We start from the raw sequence: 16689 nt of genomic DNA on the forward strand, positions 1-16689 counted from the left end.
TTTTTTTGTTTGTTTCTGTTTTTAACTGCCTTCTTAAGTGATTAGTTAAAGAACCTCAAAATATATTTGGTATTCTGGAAGGAAAGACTCAGACAAAGACAGTGTGACACTGTACCTGATACCTAAGAGAGGCATTCTTCAGAATGATGTTGAAGCCTTGCATGCATGTTCTCTACATAGTACAAAAAGATGCTTGCCTTAGTGCAGCTAAAGCAGTATGGCTCTGTTTAGGAAGATACAGCTGGGAGCATGAATACATTGCAGTTTGCTCTGCAAACTGGGCCTGCTCTGGAAGGGAGGAAGGTAGATGGAGCTCTGATGCCAGTAGATTGAACATTTGCTTTCTTCCTCGACTATAATTGCATTTACTATTCAAATTTAAGTGTTTCATCTTAATTCATGCTACGACAAGTTCAAAACTGTGATTGAGTGCAGAGTTGGGGGCTGTATGCTAGAAAGCAAATATTCTGTTTGATGAATAGTTGTTGTGGCTTTCTTGTTTTGTTGCATATTGTAGGTAGGAGGGAGAGAGGTTTATTTCAGGGTGCTGGTTTTCTTTTATTTTGTAACAATAAGAAACACTTTAATTTAAAAGGATAGATTTTCATGGGACTGTGGCATTTGTCCAATATCTGTTGAACAGCTGTCAGCCTTATGGCTACATGTTCTTCTTACGGAAAGTTTTTGTTATCGCATAGGTGACATTGTTACATCCAATCCTGACACTTTTTTTTTTTGGTCTTTTTTAAGAAAACGTATTCTGTGACAGTTGTCATAAATATCAGTCACTTCTGGTGCACTCAAAGTGCTCTGGTATTAGCAGTAGGCAGAATACTGTTAATCATGGTACATTAATGAGGACAAAAGTAGCAACTTCCCTTTTCAGCAGTCCATTAGCACTCTTGACTGATTAGTTCAGAAGGCACTAACAGTTCCAGGCAAATGAGTCAGCAGTGAGTCAGACCAGACCCTGAGTCAGCATCACACCACCCGGCTATGGAGGCTCACCAGGAAGCCACTGCCCTTGCTAGAGCATAGCTGGCCAGCTGACGGAAGTGATCCTTCCCTCCAGAGCTCCTAAGGCTGCCGTGATGCACTGTTCATGCAAGAAGTGTCCGTGAGCAGGATTAGGTCAGTGAAGGGGCCAAGGCTGGGAGAAGAGGCTGAAGAATTTTCTTGCTCTCTTCAGGCTTCCTAAAACAGGATTATAGGGAAGGTGGAGCCAGGTTTATCTCAAAGATATATATGACAAAGTTCCAGTAGAAAACCAGTAGAGAAAGAGAAAATCAGATAGAATTTTTCATATTAACCATAGTTAAAAACACTGGAACACCTGTGTCACATCTACCCTGGAGATGGAAAGCTCACCTGGACCAAAAGCCTGAGCTAACTTAACATTGGTAATAATCTGTGCTTTGATCAGGCACTTGGACTAGAAGACCTCCAGAGGTCCTTTTCAAGCTAAATTATTTGTTATTTAATAAATTACATATTTAAATGGGTTCTCAGCATTTAATAAACTCCTACTTAATCCAAACTGAGATTCACCTATAATCTTTTAATTGTGCTGTTTTCTTAAAAAAAAAAAAAAAAAAAAAAAAAATACAAACAAACAAAAACCACCTTTGGGTTTCTAAGCCTGATGGATTCAGCCTTAGATCAGCCTTAGATTCAGAGAGCAAGAATTTTCTTTACATTGATAGGAGCTAAAAATTGTATTTGAAAGAAGCGAGATTCCAGAATGCTGAATGGTTGGTACAAGTAGGTACTGTAAGCTTCAGTCTGTGACCAAATGCTGCCTTGTTTGCTCCTTTAGGAGTGCTTGTGTTCGTACTGAAATGTGGTAGTGATGCACCAGCTTCTCTTCTGGACTTTGTCATTATGCATATTAACCCCAAATTTGTAGCTAGTACTGTGGGCCTTAGTGGCTGCATGTGTTCTGCAGTTGTGGTGAGCTGCTCTCTGGAAGTCCAATGCAGCAAGGAAATAGCTTTGTATATCTCCATGTTTTTTGTCTTCACACAGTAAAAAGATAAAATATATTGGACAAATGCATTGATTTTAGTAGGCTCTGTGGTACTAGGAAGACTTGCTACTTTTTTTTTTTCTACCTCCTTGTGTCTTGGGTGCCATTGAGGAGTGCTCCCAGGCTCTTATCTCATGGATGCACCTTGTTCCTTCTAGAAAAAGTGGCAAAAAAAATACAATAACAACAACAAAATAGTATTGTTGTTGCTATTTGTTTCTCTAGCAAGTAAGATTCAAAACTGAGTAGTCTAGAAATTTGCAGAGAGATTTGCTTGCTTGCAAGAAAGACAACATTGTCATGGATTTGTTCTCTTTTAGAAGACTGGGAGTCTTACTGCTCCCAAGTTTCCACTTTCACTTTTTGCTCAGGGACTTCATTCTTTTACCCTTGACATTTCTTGAAGTGAATATTGAGTTTTTGTTTTTCCTGTCATTAGGCTGGCCTACCTCAAGGAAAAGTTCAGACTCTTCCAGGGAGAGGATCAAAGAGGTCAATTATAAATGAAAGGTAGGAGAAGGAGGGATATTTTCCTGTCTTGCTTCATCATTTTCACTGATGGAGTCTGCAGAAGCAGAACAGTCTGGTTCTTGTAATATTTAGGGATGGCTCTGTGTTTTCTGAGCTCATTATGGAAAAGAGCCAGCTAGAGAGCTGGAGAAGTTAGCAGGCTGCCCACATGTTTAGAATGGGCTGGGAAACTGCTTCAGGTTTCTATTTCCCAATCCCTGCCCACAAAAAGGAGGGAAGGGAGGAGGTTTCTCCTGTTCTTTTGTGGGGGGAGGAGAAGAGGAAGAAAAATTTGAAAATGAGAGAGAGATGAGAAGAATCTCTCTTTTTCCCTCCTCCTTGGGGGGCTGGTGCTAGATAGAGCATTTGAATAAGAAAATGCCATGTTTGGGTTTTCAAACGCTTGAATTTCAACTGTGTTGTTGGCCTCAGAAACTTGTAAGGAAGTCCAAAAGAAACAGTCTTCCCCTCCAAAGAGCTTTAGCTTGCATCATGTAGGCTCCTTTGTTTGTAGAGTCATATTTAGTGATGTAATGAATAAAAATGTGGAAGCGGTGTTTTTCAAATCAAATTTGACTCTCAAACAGCTCCAGACTTGGACAAAAGAAATGAAGGACTGTTTTTAGCCTATACGTGTCACTGTATAGATGAAAGCCAAAAACATTCAGCCTTATCTTGTTTTGTTTCATAAACTCTTGATAGATTACCCCCCCACACACTCCCTCCCTTTTGTGAAACCAGAGAGAGGGAAGAAAAATGTTGATTTTGGAAAGTATGATCTCTCCTGACAAGAGAGGTACTGATGTATGGTTGGCTGCTTTGAATTCTTTTTGTTGTTGTTGTTGTTTTATCCCAACATCACAAGGCAATTCATTGGGAAAAAATGTAAAACAATCTTTAGGGAATGACTATAGCAGCAGCCCTGCAGTACATACCTACCTACTGCATCTTGAAGCAGGGAAATAAAATGTTCTGCATCTTCAGCTTGAAAAAGTTTTCCTGCTCTTAAGAGTTTGTGTTTCTCCAGAGAATTTATAATTATCAAGACCTTTTATAGGTCTTGATAATTATATATAGTTTGTATGAACTATAATTATCAAGACCTTTTGTATCTTTTGCACAGTCTTGTCAAGGAAATAATTTTAGGTGGCCTCTGTTGAGCAAGTTGGCAGATTTTTTTGCATTATAGAATTTACTTATGTTAAAATGTGCAAGCTGACCTTGGCTAGCCAGATGTGACTTGTATGACATCACCATGCCCATGGCAGTAATCAAAAGATAATGCTTAATTTATTTGTACTACTTCAAGCTGTCCAAAGTAGAGTGAAGTTTTAAATAATGAGCTTTAAGTAATGCTCTAGAAAAACATGATATATTCATTCCCTGTCCCAATTCTTTGCTTCTTGCTAGAATTTTGCCCTGGCTGTGTGGGTGTAGACAAGAGGAGGAAGAGGCAGGAGAGATTTTTGCCCAGTCTCTTCACTGCCTTTCCTTTCAAGAAGAGGCACTCTCACTTCAGTCATGAGAGGGGGAGTGGGAGGCAATGGCAAGGTTGGCTTGGCCAACCATTCCTCAGTTCCTTGGCTCAAAAGCAAACCTTCCTCCCTCTCATCAGATTTGCTTTTCTGTAATCCCTGCGAGGAGCTAGATGAGGCTAGTGGGCTTGCTCTTCACAGTTGTCAGCTAGTTGGGGGTTGTGTAAAAGAGCCACCAAGGGAGCTCCTGGAATCAGGCAGGTATTGCCTGTTCCCCGCATTCCTTGCATGGAACTCTCTGTCCTTTGCCCAGCTCTCACATTTCTACCTCCTTCCTTTGGGAGAAAGGTGGAACAGATATGGACTTTGAACATGGGAAACCTCATGCATAGAAATGGAGAAAGCAATGATGTTTTGGCCTTTATAAATCTCCCTTAATCCAGTATTTCTGATTATATACTGACCATACAGGTGATTGTTATTGTAATAGCCATGTTACCTTTTTACTCCCCCTGCCCTCCCTCCAAATTAGTATTTTCATCATGGCACTTGTTGCTGTCATAGACTTTTTCTGATTTAAATCCCAATCTATTTATTGATATTACTTGATGTTTTGTCCACCCTAGAGCTTTTGAGACATGGATGCAGTGGCTGTAGCATCCCCTGCATCAGATGCAGCAGAGCTGTTGCCCCCGTGTCAAGGGGGCAGGTGTGTACCAAGCAGATCAGGAGGGATGCCATCATGCTGTCACTGGAAGTTGTGGGATAGTGCCAGAACCACTGGGCTAGCTGGGTCTCTTGCTGAGAAAGCGATATGGTCTGGAGTATCGACGTTTCCGTATTTACAGTCTTGTGTGAGCCAGCAAAATTATTTGGCATTTAATTTAAATATTTTGTTTTGAAGAGAGAAGGGTAAAGGACTTTGTTTTTTTTCAGTAATAATAATAATAATAGATTTTGGATAGAATTCAAATTTTCAGACATAGGTAATTCTTGGCACTAGAACATATGTAGCCAAAGATTTATATGCTTTTGAAAAGCCTTTTTTTTTTTTTTTGAGACATGTTTATACTAAGCATCTATTTTATGCTATATATGCAGAGGTGTATACAATTAGTCTTTGAAAGTGGGTGCAAAGTGAAAACAGGTTTGAATTCAAATCCTCTAGCTTCTGAGTGTAAGAAAAAATGAGTCTTATGAGGGGGACGGGGAAACCCTGGCTGCACGTACAGACTGGGCGATGAGACGCTGGAGAGCAGCCTAGAAGAGAGGGATCTGGGGGTCGTGGTAGACAGCAAGTTGAGTATGAGCCAGCAGTGTGCCCTGGCAGCCAGGAGGGCCAACCGTGTCCTGGGGTGCATCAAGCACGGCATCGCTAGTAGGTCGAGGGAGGTGATTGTCCTGCTCTACTCTGCGCTGGTGCGGCCTCACCTCGAGTACTGTGTGCAGTTCTGGGCACCACAGTATAAAAAGGACATGAAACTGTTGGAGAGTGTCCAGAGGACTACGAAGATGGTGAAAGGCCTGGAGGGGAAGACGTACGAGGAACGGCTGAGGGCACTGGGCCTGTTCAGCCTGGAGAAGAGGAGGCTGAGGGGAGACCTCATCGCAGTCTACAACTTCCTCGTAAGGGGGTGTCGAGAGGCAGGAGACCTTTTCTCCATTAACACCAGCGACAGGACCCGCGGGAACGGGGTTAAGCTGAGGCAGGGGAAATTTAGGCTTGACATCAGGAGGGGGTTCTTCACAGAGAGGGTGGTTGCACACTGGAACAGGCTCCCCAGGGAAGTGGTCACTGCACCGAGCCTGACTGAATTTAAGAAGAGATTGGACTGTGCACTTAGTCACATGGTCTGAACTTTTGGGTAGACCTGTGCGGTGTCAAGAATTGGACTTGATGATCCTTAAGGGTCCCTTCCAACTCAGGATATTCTATGATTCTATACTTTTTTAATAAAGCAGGTTTCTTCCTATTGACCAGGTAGAACTACTATGAGGGTGTTGTAGGAAGATGTTATGCTTCAATATGAAGATCCTCTTTGTAATTAGTCATTTTCATACTTTGTAGATTTTCTTCTTGAAACTTGGAATATGTACAAGCCTCGCAGTCTTTCTTTGCTGTAAAAAATAAAAATTTTCTTAATTCTGTGAATGGGAGGGTGAGAGAGGGGAGATGTCACTTATCAGAAGGCTTAAAATCAAACTGAATTTTAAAACTTTCTTGTTTTCGCAGTCTGTAGGAACTTGGCTAACTGATGCTGTACCAGCTGAACACACAAATGTTCATTCCCTCTCTGTTTCCCTTGACCTGAGTACAAACATCACCATCCTTGATTAAATTAGAGCTCTGATAAAGAGGTAGCCTAAAATGCAACTGCCCACTCAACCATAGCCAGGCTTCATTATAACATTTTTTCTCACTTTGTTTTCCTTTGCTCTAAAGAACTAAATTATATAGAAGTACCAATAACTGAATAACAGTGCATGTCAGAAAAACCTCTGGGAGAGCACTCTTGAAAGCTCAAGTTTACAAATTATTAGGTTAAAAACAAGGTCTCAGGAAAATAGTTTGTTAGCAATGCAATATTGGTCTTTGAAGAAATACAGTTAGAAGCTATGAGAGGTGTTTAACTTTTTTCTTCTTAAAGAGAGCGTGTGGTTACACAAGCCTATGATTGAAGGGTTGGTTTCTTCCTTCAGTTAGAGACTAATGTTTCTACTGAATCAGGTAAATAGAAGTCATCTTGTCTAACTGAAGAAAGAAAGGAAGAAAAAAAAATCTGAGCTTAAAGTGATTTTTGATTATATTTTAATGAGACACTATTTCTAAGCCCATTCACACTGGATGATTTCACTTGCTGCTGCTTTTAAATATTCATGAAACTTGAAGCAAAAACAAAGACAGGTCTCACTTCTCTGACTGTATACCTCATAAAACTCCACTGGAAAAAAAATAAAAAAAAGAATAAATAAAAAAAATTTTAAAAAGCACATTATAAAAGGGTTTATTGAGCTTGCAGAAATGAGGAGCAGGCTAGAATTATGGTAGCCTGCATGAGCTTAAGTAGCCTGTGTTACATTCCCCTCCACCACCCACTTCTTGCTCACCTTGTGTCCTAAGCCTTTAAAATATGTGTCTCCTACACATGCCTCTATATTTCTTTTCTTACATCTTCCTCAATCCAGTCATTGCACGGAATAAACCTGTGTTGGGTGTAAATCTGTGTTCTCTACTGAGGGAAGCAGTATTTTCTTGGATCACATTTTTGAGGCTGTCAGAATGTGTTTAGAGAATGAGTCAGGAGATTGCAGAAGGAAGAAAAATCAGGGTTAAGATAGGTGAATGATGCCCTAGAGTGCTGACTTTTTGTGCAGTACTAGGTAATTTGTTTAAAATCCAGATTTTTATAAGCAAGTTCCTGTTTTTTATGACTGCCTGACCCCTTATCTTATTTACTGAATGCTTTCAGAGATCAATGGGAAGTGTTTTCAATGTGGAAAGTGTTATATAATATCGAAAATTCTCAGAAACAGGCCTCAGTTTTCTCATACTGTACCTTTCAAATTAGTAGATGTATTTGACCTGACACTCTTTGTCTCAGCCCTCTTCCTTAAGGAAGTCTTATTCAAATAAATATTTCCAGAGCTTTCAGATACTGTGGTTATGAATGTTAAAAGAAAAAATAACAAAGAACAGATAGGAAAATTTCCATAGCTTGGAGTTAAGACATCTTAACACTATACACACTGAAGAAAACGCAGCTGCTTGTTCAAAAGCATTTGTAGGCAGCAGCCATTCTGTGTGCTGAATGAAAAAAGGACTCTGTATTGAAATACTTCTTTCACTTCATTAAGCTGTATGCTGTGCCATAGAAGAAAGCATGAAGTAAAACTGGACTTTTAGATTAAAGATTTCCCTGTGGATTTTCCTTTGTTTTCAACATTTATTTTTATTTTCATTTTTCATTCCTAAGGTTTTCATGTTTTAGGTAAGCCAGTAATTCAGAAGGACTGGATTTCCATACGGCCTTCTGGAGTATGGTCTTGCTCAAGTTGGAAAAGGGTTTTCATTCTATCAGGTGGATGCTTCAGTATGCTTCTCCAGGTCTCACTGCTCTTGACACATTTTACCAGTGTTTTTCCTGGCTCAGATTTCTAACCTTGTTTCTTGGTCCTTGGCCTGCTCTCAGTGTTAACAGAGCTCACCAGTAGCACATTTTATTGAAGACCCCAGTCCACACATCCTTACTCCATTCTCATGTCTCCCACTGCACCATGCTGTCTCCATTTCTTTTTGCTCCCCTGGTTTCCACCACAATCGGGCTAAATGCAGCTCTTTGTTGAGTACCGCTGTGGATCGCAAACTCGCACATTCCCCAAATCCTTGATATTGCACAGTTCTTCCCAGGATCACTCCCTCACCCCTCCCATTTCTCAGGTCCTCATCACTTTGCAGCTGCTTGCAGTGGGTGTAACATGACTAGATTTGAGATGCTGAGGCTTTTATCCGGGCAGTGAGTTTCAGCTTTCACAGCAGAAGATTGGACTTTTTGCTATGCGTTTCCTTATTTTATCAGGGACATAAAGTTTTTTATCCACCTTCTCAAAAGTATTTGAAAATCCAAAAAGGAGCATTTCTTCAATCTCTAAGCACTGAGCACCACTGATAATGAATTAAAGGAAATAAAACCAAAGTGGAGTGGGTGATGGTAGGATGTACCAAATGCTCAGGTAATTTTCCACAAAAGTACAGGGAAGCTTTCAAGCCATTTTAGTGCTGAACATTACTGCAAAAATCTCACAGTGCTCTTCTTCGAAGCATTGGCCCCAAAGAATAAACATCATGGGCTTCAGGGAAGTCAATTCAGCCTCTACATGATGTCTCCCAACAGTTGTTCTCTTCACTGGAAAATTCAGTACTGCGCGTTCTGAGCTGCCCAAACCTGTTCACACTGCCATCTGCGCCTGCTACCATATGCTTCCCTCAGCTTGCTGCAGCCAGGAACTGTAAGTGCCCTTTCTGATGGGTTAGATGTAGCAAGAGGAAGATTTTCTATCCTAACACCAAGGTAGCATTTCTTGGAGGAGCAGCAGGGGCAGGTGGAGGTTTGTTGGTTTTAACAGCCTTCTCTGCATGTTTGCTACTTGCAGCATTTTAGGATAGTCTTCCTACAATTTGGCAGCCTTGGATACTGCATGAAAAAGACCTTGTAGCACAGACAGCAGGTGCTGCATATGCAAGGAGATGTTTGTTTGTTTTTTTTTTTACCTCCTTACTGGTGTATCATTCATTTTAAATTGAACAGCTTTTCCTTTCTGCAGCATAGCAGTAATATTCTTTGACACCTGACTAAGTAACCTTGCTCAATAACGCAGCAGCACTTCTTCAGAAAAGTTGCTTCCTCCCTCCTGCCCCCCACCCTATGCCTCTGAGTAGGAGATGAGAGCTACAGGAGGTCATGCCTCAGGTTTCTCCAGGTCTTTATTTTTAGCTTCATAAATAATATATAAACAAACTTCAGAGATGTATGCAGCTAGTCAGCTGTGTGCATCCGCGGTTTCTCAGGGATATCATTAACTTTGTGAAGGTGTGTGTGTATACATATGTGTATATAGACATAAATATATTATACATATGTATAATTAAAACTCCTTGAATGATCCCTTCAAAAACATAGCTAGATAATTTTTACTGTAAGAGTTAAACATTTGAAGAGTAGAGTCCCATGCAAGGTTCCCATGGGCCTATTTTTAGTTTCTCTTATGGGAAGAATGGCAAAAAATAGACCAGGACTGTGACTTTGGATTTAGTGTGCATAATGTTTATAGGTTAGCTGACAAGAGCGTGTGCATGTGTATGTACCACAGGACTTTAGTACTACGTTTCCTGTACATTCATTAACAGAACTCCAGGCAGAGCTGCTGTAGTTTGAGTGCTCATAATACTAATTTTAACATGCTGCTATAAAATGCGTCACAACTCTGAAGTGATATTTTGAGGCTTGATTAGGGATTAGTGACCTGAAATATCCTTATGTCTCCAGTGAGCTTTTCTTGAGTTCAGCAGTGTATTTCTGGATTTGCCCAGAGTGCTTTGCTCCTCCACTGCTCTCCCCTCCTACAGGAGATATAGGTGGGGAGGGGATGCACGCCATTTTTGTTGCACTTGTGCAGGCAGTGCATTTTTAGCCTACAAGTACTATGCTGTTGATGCTGCACCTTTTAGACTTGGATAATTTTAAATAAAGAAAATTATTTAAAAGTCTCTTTCATTCTTTTTCATTTATTTGGTTATTGTCTTTACCTTCTGCTATCCATGTTGATTTTCTAAATTTTGTTTGTTCTGACAGGTCTTGCTCAGTCTGGAACGCTGTCATTATTTCAGAAGTGTCAATTGCAGTCCTTCTGTGACTGTATGACTCTAAGTGTTCATGCGCTATATTATGATGCTCATTTCCAAATCATGGTTGGCAGGGATCATGTAAAAGACAAGGGCATAGACACTTGCTGTCTCTTGTGTGGAAAAGATGCACATTTAAACATTGAGAATTTTAACAAACTAACTCCAGCTGTTATTAACCTTTCCATTAAAATACCCACCTTGTATTTTCCAAGTCTCTTTCAATTGCAGTTGCTTCCCTACTAAATAAAATATCTTGCTAGCATGGGGGGTAGGGAGGTGGCGGGTGGTTATGGAAGAGGAATGGCAGAGGAAAGGCAAATCTTCCCCTGCCTCCAAGACTTCATCTGGGTGGAAGAGACATGCTGATTGCTGTGGTGGCAACTCCAGATTTGGTCTGGTACATTCTAAGAGTTGACTATGGTGAGTGTTCCTCTCTCCTCTGTGCTTCCAGCACCACAAAAACACACAGATTTGGGTAGCTGTTTCTCCTACGTGTAGTGGATACAGATTCAAAAACAAAACAAAAATGCTAGACAAATCTATTCTGGGGGAGTGGAGTAGCTGTTTTCCTTTAAAACAAACAAACAAACAAAAAAAAAACTGACTTCATCAGCCAGCTAGTCTCATTTCTCCTCAGATAAATGCTTACACCCACTGCATCACATGCATGGCCTGTATTTCATTTGTATTTTATAAACTGCACAAAGTATTCAAAATATATTGCAAAAACCGATGGTTGCCCTGCTTGATGTCAGAATTATCACAAATAATGAGGCGGGGAACAAGAATAAATGGGGAAAAAATCTTTCAGCGGTTTCCATATAAGAGCTTGTTTTTCTTTTCATTTCTCCTCTTCTCTCATGTATGTAACAACAGCAGACAGGCACTGGAGTCCCTCCGAGCAGAAGAACCACTGAGGGAGGCAAGGAGGTGGCCAAGCACTGTTCTTTCTGGCCTCCCTCCATGCCGCTCTGCCAGCCTTTGCTGCTTGGCTGCTGTCAGCCTCTAGTCGGGGCCGGTGGCGACGTCAGTGGCTTGCAGCGAGCGACCCCCATGGCAAACCTGTGTAGCATTGTGCAAAGCAAGTAAGAACTCTCTTATGAGGTCTGCAGCTGGCTGGGCACAGGCATATGGCAGCAAGGATATTTTGGAAGAAAGGCACTGCTTGACAAAGAACCCAGTCTCCCGATAAAGGTTTACACTGGCACTTCCCTGTGTTTATAATACTGTATGCCAGGGGCATGGCCTTTTTTTTCATCATATTGTTGCTTAACTGTTTTTAAACCTAATCAGCTCATAGGTCAGGGAGTCTGAGAAGCAGAAACTTGATATCAATATTATTTTTTCCTTAGATTTCTCAGACTGGAGCTATGCTGTTATAACTGCCCGGACTCAAATCTGTTTCATATATAAAGTGAACTAAGTTTGTCAGGACCAATTGTTTCTGTTATGAGAAGGAAGTTACATTTTTGAAAACATTCTCAAAATAGACTCAATATTGCCCTTTTTTTTTCTTATAGATATTCATGCTTGTTTGCTTGCTTGCATTTTCCTATGTTAGTTTATTATTACAAGATAACATAAGCATGACTGTTTTCAAGAGGGATTGTTGCTATTTGAGTGTGTTTTTAGAACTTCTTTCCCTTGCAAACTAACAATCTCAATAATAAGCTTTTCCTAGATCTAGGCGTTAAGGCGTGCATGTCATGCTGTTCTTCTATTGGTTACTTTGATAACTGGCACTTTAAATGATCGTACTTAACCTTTATTAGTCATTCAGGCTGATTGCTTAGTTAAATCCATATTTGCACTGATAGCTAGAGAGGTTTTCAGTCTAGTGTAACTGCTCCTTTGGGGTTTCATTATTTGTAAGACAGTAGCCCCTAAGGTCTCCAAATGGGTATACAGCCTCATTGTTTGGAAAGCTGCATAAACCCAGGACAGAAGCATGCTTCCTTCTGTCCCAAAGAACTCACACTCAGAGTTTTTGCTTAAGGAGAATTCTACCTTGAACTGTTTCTACACCACCCCCAGCCTCACACAATGTGCAGGGCTTAAAGGTAGAGTCCTTCCTGGGGAACTGCAAATTCTGAAGGGCAGTAAGTTTGTTTATGGCTTTTTGTGACTGCACTCAGTAACAAAGCAGCTCTTTGGCTTCTGGAGGCTGAGCTGTTGGTACTGCACAGCCTGTATCCTCTTAGGGCTGTAGAAATTCTCCAGCAGTACATAACATTCAACTTGCTGCAGCTTTTTAGCAGTAAAGACTTTATTGGGCAATGTTCTGTGTGAGGAAAAACCTGAAAATATGTAGTCATAGGTTAGGAGAGATGCTAATAATACAACAAGCAAACAAACAAGAAACAGCAAAAGCTGAAAAGAAGCCTGGTGTTTTCTTTTCACTTTCTTTACTGATTACTCAAGATACAAATCAGTCTCTTGTCCCATGCCACCTTCACATTTCAGGTTACTATATCTACAGCTGTCTGAAATACACAGATAAAATATGTTTTCTGAAAAATCTTTAACAGTAAAATATATATTTTTTAAATCATTATATTTTAGTTTCCTTAGCTTCATCAGTCTTTAAAAAAAAAAAAAAAAAAAAAAAAAAACACAAAAACCCGCACAGTGAAAAAGGACTTTGCAGTTTTCAGGTTGCATTAAAACTTCTTTGTTCCTCTGTATTGAGAATGAAATTGCTGAGTTGCTGTTGATTGTTATTTTAAATCCTGGTGCATCACAAGTGACGTGCAGGGTGATTTTCATCCTTGTCTTCTTGGAAGGGGTGGGATCCCCTACACAAGTAAAGAGGGCCCAGAGCAAAAGGCAACACAGCTGGGTTTGCAGAGCGTGGTCTATACTTCACACACCTCATGAACTGAGCAGACAACTGTGTAAAACTGAATCACTGTGCAATTTTTTTCATGCAATTTTTCTCAACAGAATCATTTTTAGCTATTTGAGTAAGGAGCCACTGCTATCTTCAAGCCTGTTTCTATCACATCAATGGGACAGTCTTTTTCTATTGGTCTTAGCCAGGAACTGGAAAAAAGGAAAAAAAAAAAAAAAAAAAGGAAATTAACTGCACCCTGGTACAGCTGACCCCTTGGGTTGTCCTCTAAATTGAACTTACTACTTCGTCTTTTTTCCACTGGGTCTTAGGGGCAACTAAGGAGGAGGTTTGTGAAGAAGAATGGAGTGCCTTAACTGGCCAGTTTGCCTCTTGCTAGCTTGCTTAATTTAAAGATGTATCCCATGGTATCAGGGTGGCCTTTAAAAACAAAACACCACCACCGCAAACAGAAAAGCAGAGAGAAGTCGTTTGCTCACTGAGCAGTTATAGATATCAGCTAGACAAAAGATTATGCTCTGTGCCCTCTCTCTTCTCATCTGTCCTTGGTGTCTTTGGTGTAAAACCAAAAGTCTGGTCATGGCTTGGCATACCTGGTGTTGTTTGCTTTTGATCATGGAAACTTGGGAGAGCCTGAGATTTTCTGTAAATATTTCTTTCTTCATTGTACAAGATATATATTAATTAAAAGGGGGAGAGTTGAAAGACTCTCCACTCTCTTATTAAGAGATGGAGAGGAAATGTGTTTCCTGCCTGGTAAGCCTACCTCTCAGTCCAAATGCATGATCCCTCTGCCACACCTTAGCCACAGCAGCAGGCAGTGCATTTATGCAGGAAAAGCCACCTTTATGGCGTGGCACTAACCTGCATGTTTGTGTTATTTTGGAGCTGCTGTTGCGTCCAGCCAGGTGGAGAGCTCACAGCTGTACAGGGTGAGCTGGAACTGAGCAGAGGAGCCGAGGCATCAAACGCATGCGATGCACACAGGAGATGTTTGGCTCCAAGCCGGCATATAAGCAGCATTAGAAAGGCCTTCTGTTGGTATCTGTACAGGTGAAATTCCTCCCTGGTATGAAATCCTAGGCCTATGACCCCCCCACATAGAGCAAAACAAAAACAGCCATCTGCTTGCCATGTTCTTAGTATATTTCTGTTTGGGGTTTGTTGTTTTCTTTTCCTCCTTTCTTCCAAGAAAGCTGACATCCTGCTTCCAACCTCCTCCTACTAGGAAATTAACTTAGATGGTAATCAAAATTAAACACTCCTCCAGGAATAACTGCAGCTATATTCTGTCCCATCCTGGCCATGAAGATGAAGGCATCTATTTTAGGCCCTGGTCCCCGGGCAGAGGTGAGTCTGCGCAGAGGAGGGCACGGCACTGGTGCGATCCTGGCGGAAGATGGCTGGCAATGTGCAACTCACACACAGAAGAACATGCATCCGCAGCCCCCAAGTCATTTTGCACCATTCTGTTGCTATGTGACGGGAACTGCCAGCTAGCTAGCTGAAGTGTTTGTGCTGTGGCTTAGAGTCATTTAAGTTCGTACCCCTGCTCAAGCCTGCTTTTAAGCACATATTACTCGGTTCTTGTATGAGCTCCAAGGATATTCCCTCTTCTCCTTCTGCCTCCCATTAAGTAACAAGATTACAGCAAATTGTTGGCCTAGATATAGCTTGCTGTGCTCCCTGGGTCGTAGATCAGACTCTGACCTCATTCTGTCTTTGCTCCCTGACATGTACATCCTGTGAAATCCGCTGGGTCCTTTGTCATTACGGCCATGCTCTTTGTACACGTTGCCATCCCATCCCATGTCTGGCAAACCCCTTCCCTATGCTCCCACAGTGGCACACATGTGGCTGTGTGCTCCTGTGCTGGTATGGAACAAGGGTGGGCAGGAGGGCTGCTGGATGAGGCAGAGCCATGAAGCAGCCGGCAGCATCCTGAGCTCACCAGGTTCAGCCTTGCACTGGGATGGTGTGAGTCTGGTGCTTCGTGGCCCCAGGAGGGTTAACTGACCTGTGAGGTGCTGAGGTTTGGCCACTGTTATTAAATCAAGAGGTACCCTGTGACTGGGTTTATAAAGAAGGCTGTGGAGGCATTTCAGGAAAGGTATGCAGCTTTTTTCCAATAGAAAAAGCAAGCGAGAATATTTTGAAATACTCTGTAAATGAAGTTTCATTACCACAACAGCAGAAAAACAGATTTGGGTCTGTAAACACTTTGGAGCCTGAAACTAAAGTGTTTGGCTTTTTTTATTATTATTATTATTTTTTCTTCAAATTTTTAATTCCAACACTACATAGTAAAACATAAATTAAATGCTGTTTTCCCTACATATTCCCTAGAAACAAGAGGTTCTGGTATCTTATAGGTGTCCTTTTCCCCTCCAGTACTTGCATGCAAAATGAAATCTTCACTGAATTCAGTTTAAATTCAGTGTTGATGAAACCTAGCTTTAACCTAGCTTTAATTCTTGTGGTTAGGTCTACTGGTCATGTTTTTGCTCCTGCTCCTGTGCAGGTGCTCTTTGCGTTCTGGGTATGAGGAATTAGTCTCTTCTTCTGTGAGTTGCTTCATGACAGCCTGAAATCACTTTTCTGACAATTATAAATGATCAGAAGTCAATTTCATTGAAGGAAAAAAAAAAAAAAAAAGGCAAATGCTTCACATAATATTAGAGCTATGGTATCCATGTCACATATTTTTAACTCTCTCTCTCAAGTTCTTCAAATAAAAGCTTAGCATATATTTTTGCAGCAAGGCAGTAGGAATTTCATGCTAATCCGTACTATTGCAATAGCAGATATTTAGGTACTGGATAAGCTACTGGGTAAATTTTCACATGCTTTCTGACCTTTCTGATGCTGGCATCGGCTTGTCTTCTCAAGTAGCAACTGAGATAATTTGGCCCCTGAGATAAAGAAGGAGAGATAAAGACATTTTTAGCAATCTCTTGCTTTAGTTCTGGCATTTTGTTCTGTCCTGTCTGTCCTCCTTGCAGCATGGAAGGATGCAGCTTATTTATTATGTTTTACCATATCTACTGTTCAGAGATACTGTGCAGAGCTGAGGTTTGTCCTCTGGGCACTTTCCCACCAGTGCAGTGGCAACTTGCTGCATTCAGGAGCAGCTGCAAACCCTCAGTTTTCAATCCTGTCTTTATTTGCTTTCTTCTTTACAGTTCTAGTCATTAGAAACCTCATTTTTTCCTTCCTACTGGAACTGAAATTTCTAAGAAAACATGAAATGCTTTGAGAATTAATCTCACTTCAGATATAATCTGTACAATGGCAGAAAACCATCATATGCATTTTCTGTAACTTGCAATGAGAATATTTAGTAAGACTGCAGTAAGAGGTTTTAAATATTTTGAACTTTACTTCTATGTGCAGGAATTACGTGTATCTTTATCCCCTTATTTCT

General features: G+C 40.9%; 1 protein-coding gene across 6 annotated transcripts in view; it reads left to right on the top strand.

Annotated features, from left to right (window-relative positions):
- The window catches only part of PDE3A (phosphodiesterase 3A), a 264734-nt gene that overhangs the window by 133233 nt on the left and 114812 nt on the right, over positions 1-16689 (top strand). Inside the window, exon 1 of one of the 6 annotated variants that reach the window (XM_072040713.1) lies at positions 2471-2536. The exons of the other annotated variants lie outside the window; for them this stretch is intronic. The gene's annotated coding sequence lies outside the window, so the exon portion shown is untranslated. Of the gene's footprint in view, positions 1-2470; positions 2537-16689 lie in introns of those variants that run through there. 6 annotated transcript variants of the gene reach the window in all.

This window comes from Anas platyrhynchos, chromosome 1 (assembly GCF_047663525.1).
Source record: "Anas platyrhynchos isolate ZD024472 breed Pekin duck chromosome 1, IASCAAS_PekinDuck_T2T, whole genome shotgun sequence".
NCBI classification, from domain to species: domain Eukaryota; kingdom Metazoa; phylum Chordata; class Aves; order Anseriformes; family Anatidae; genus Anas; species Anas platyrhynchos.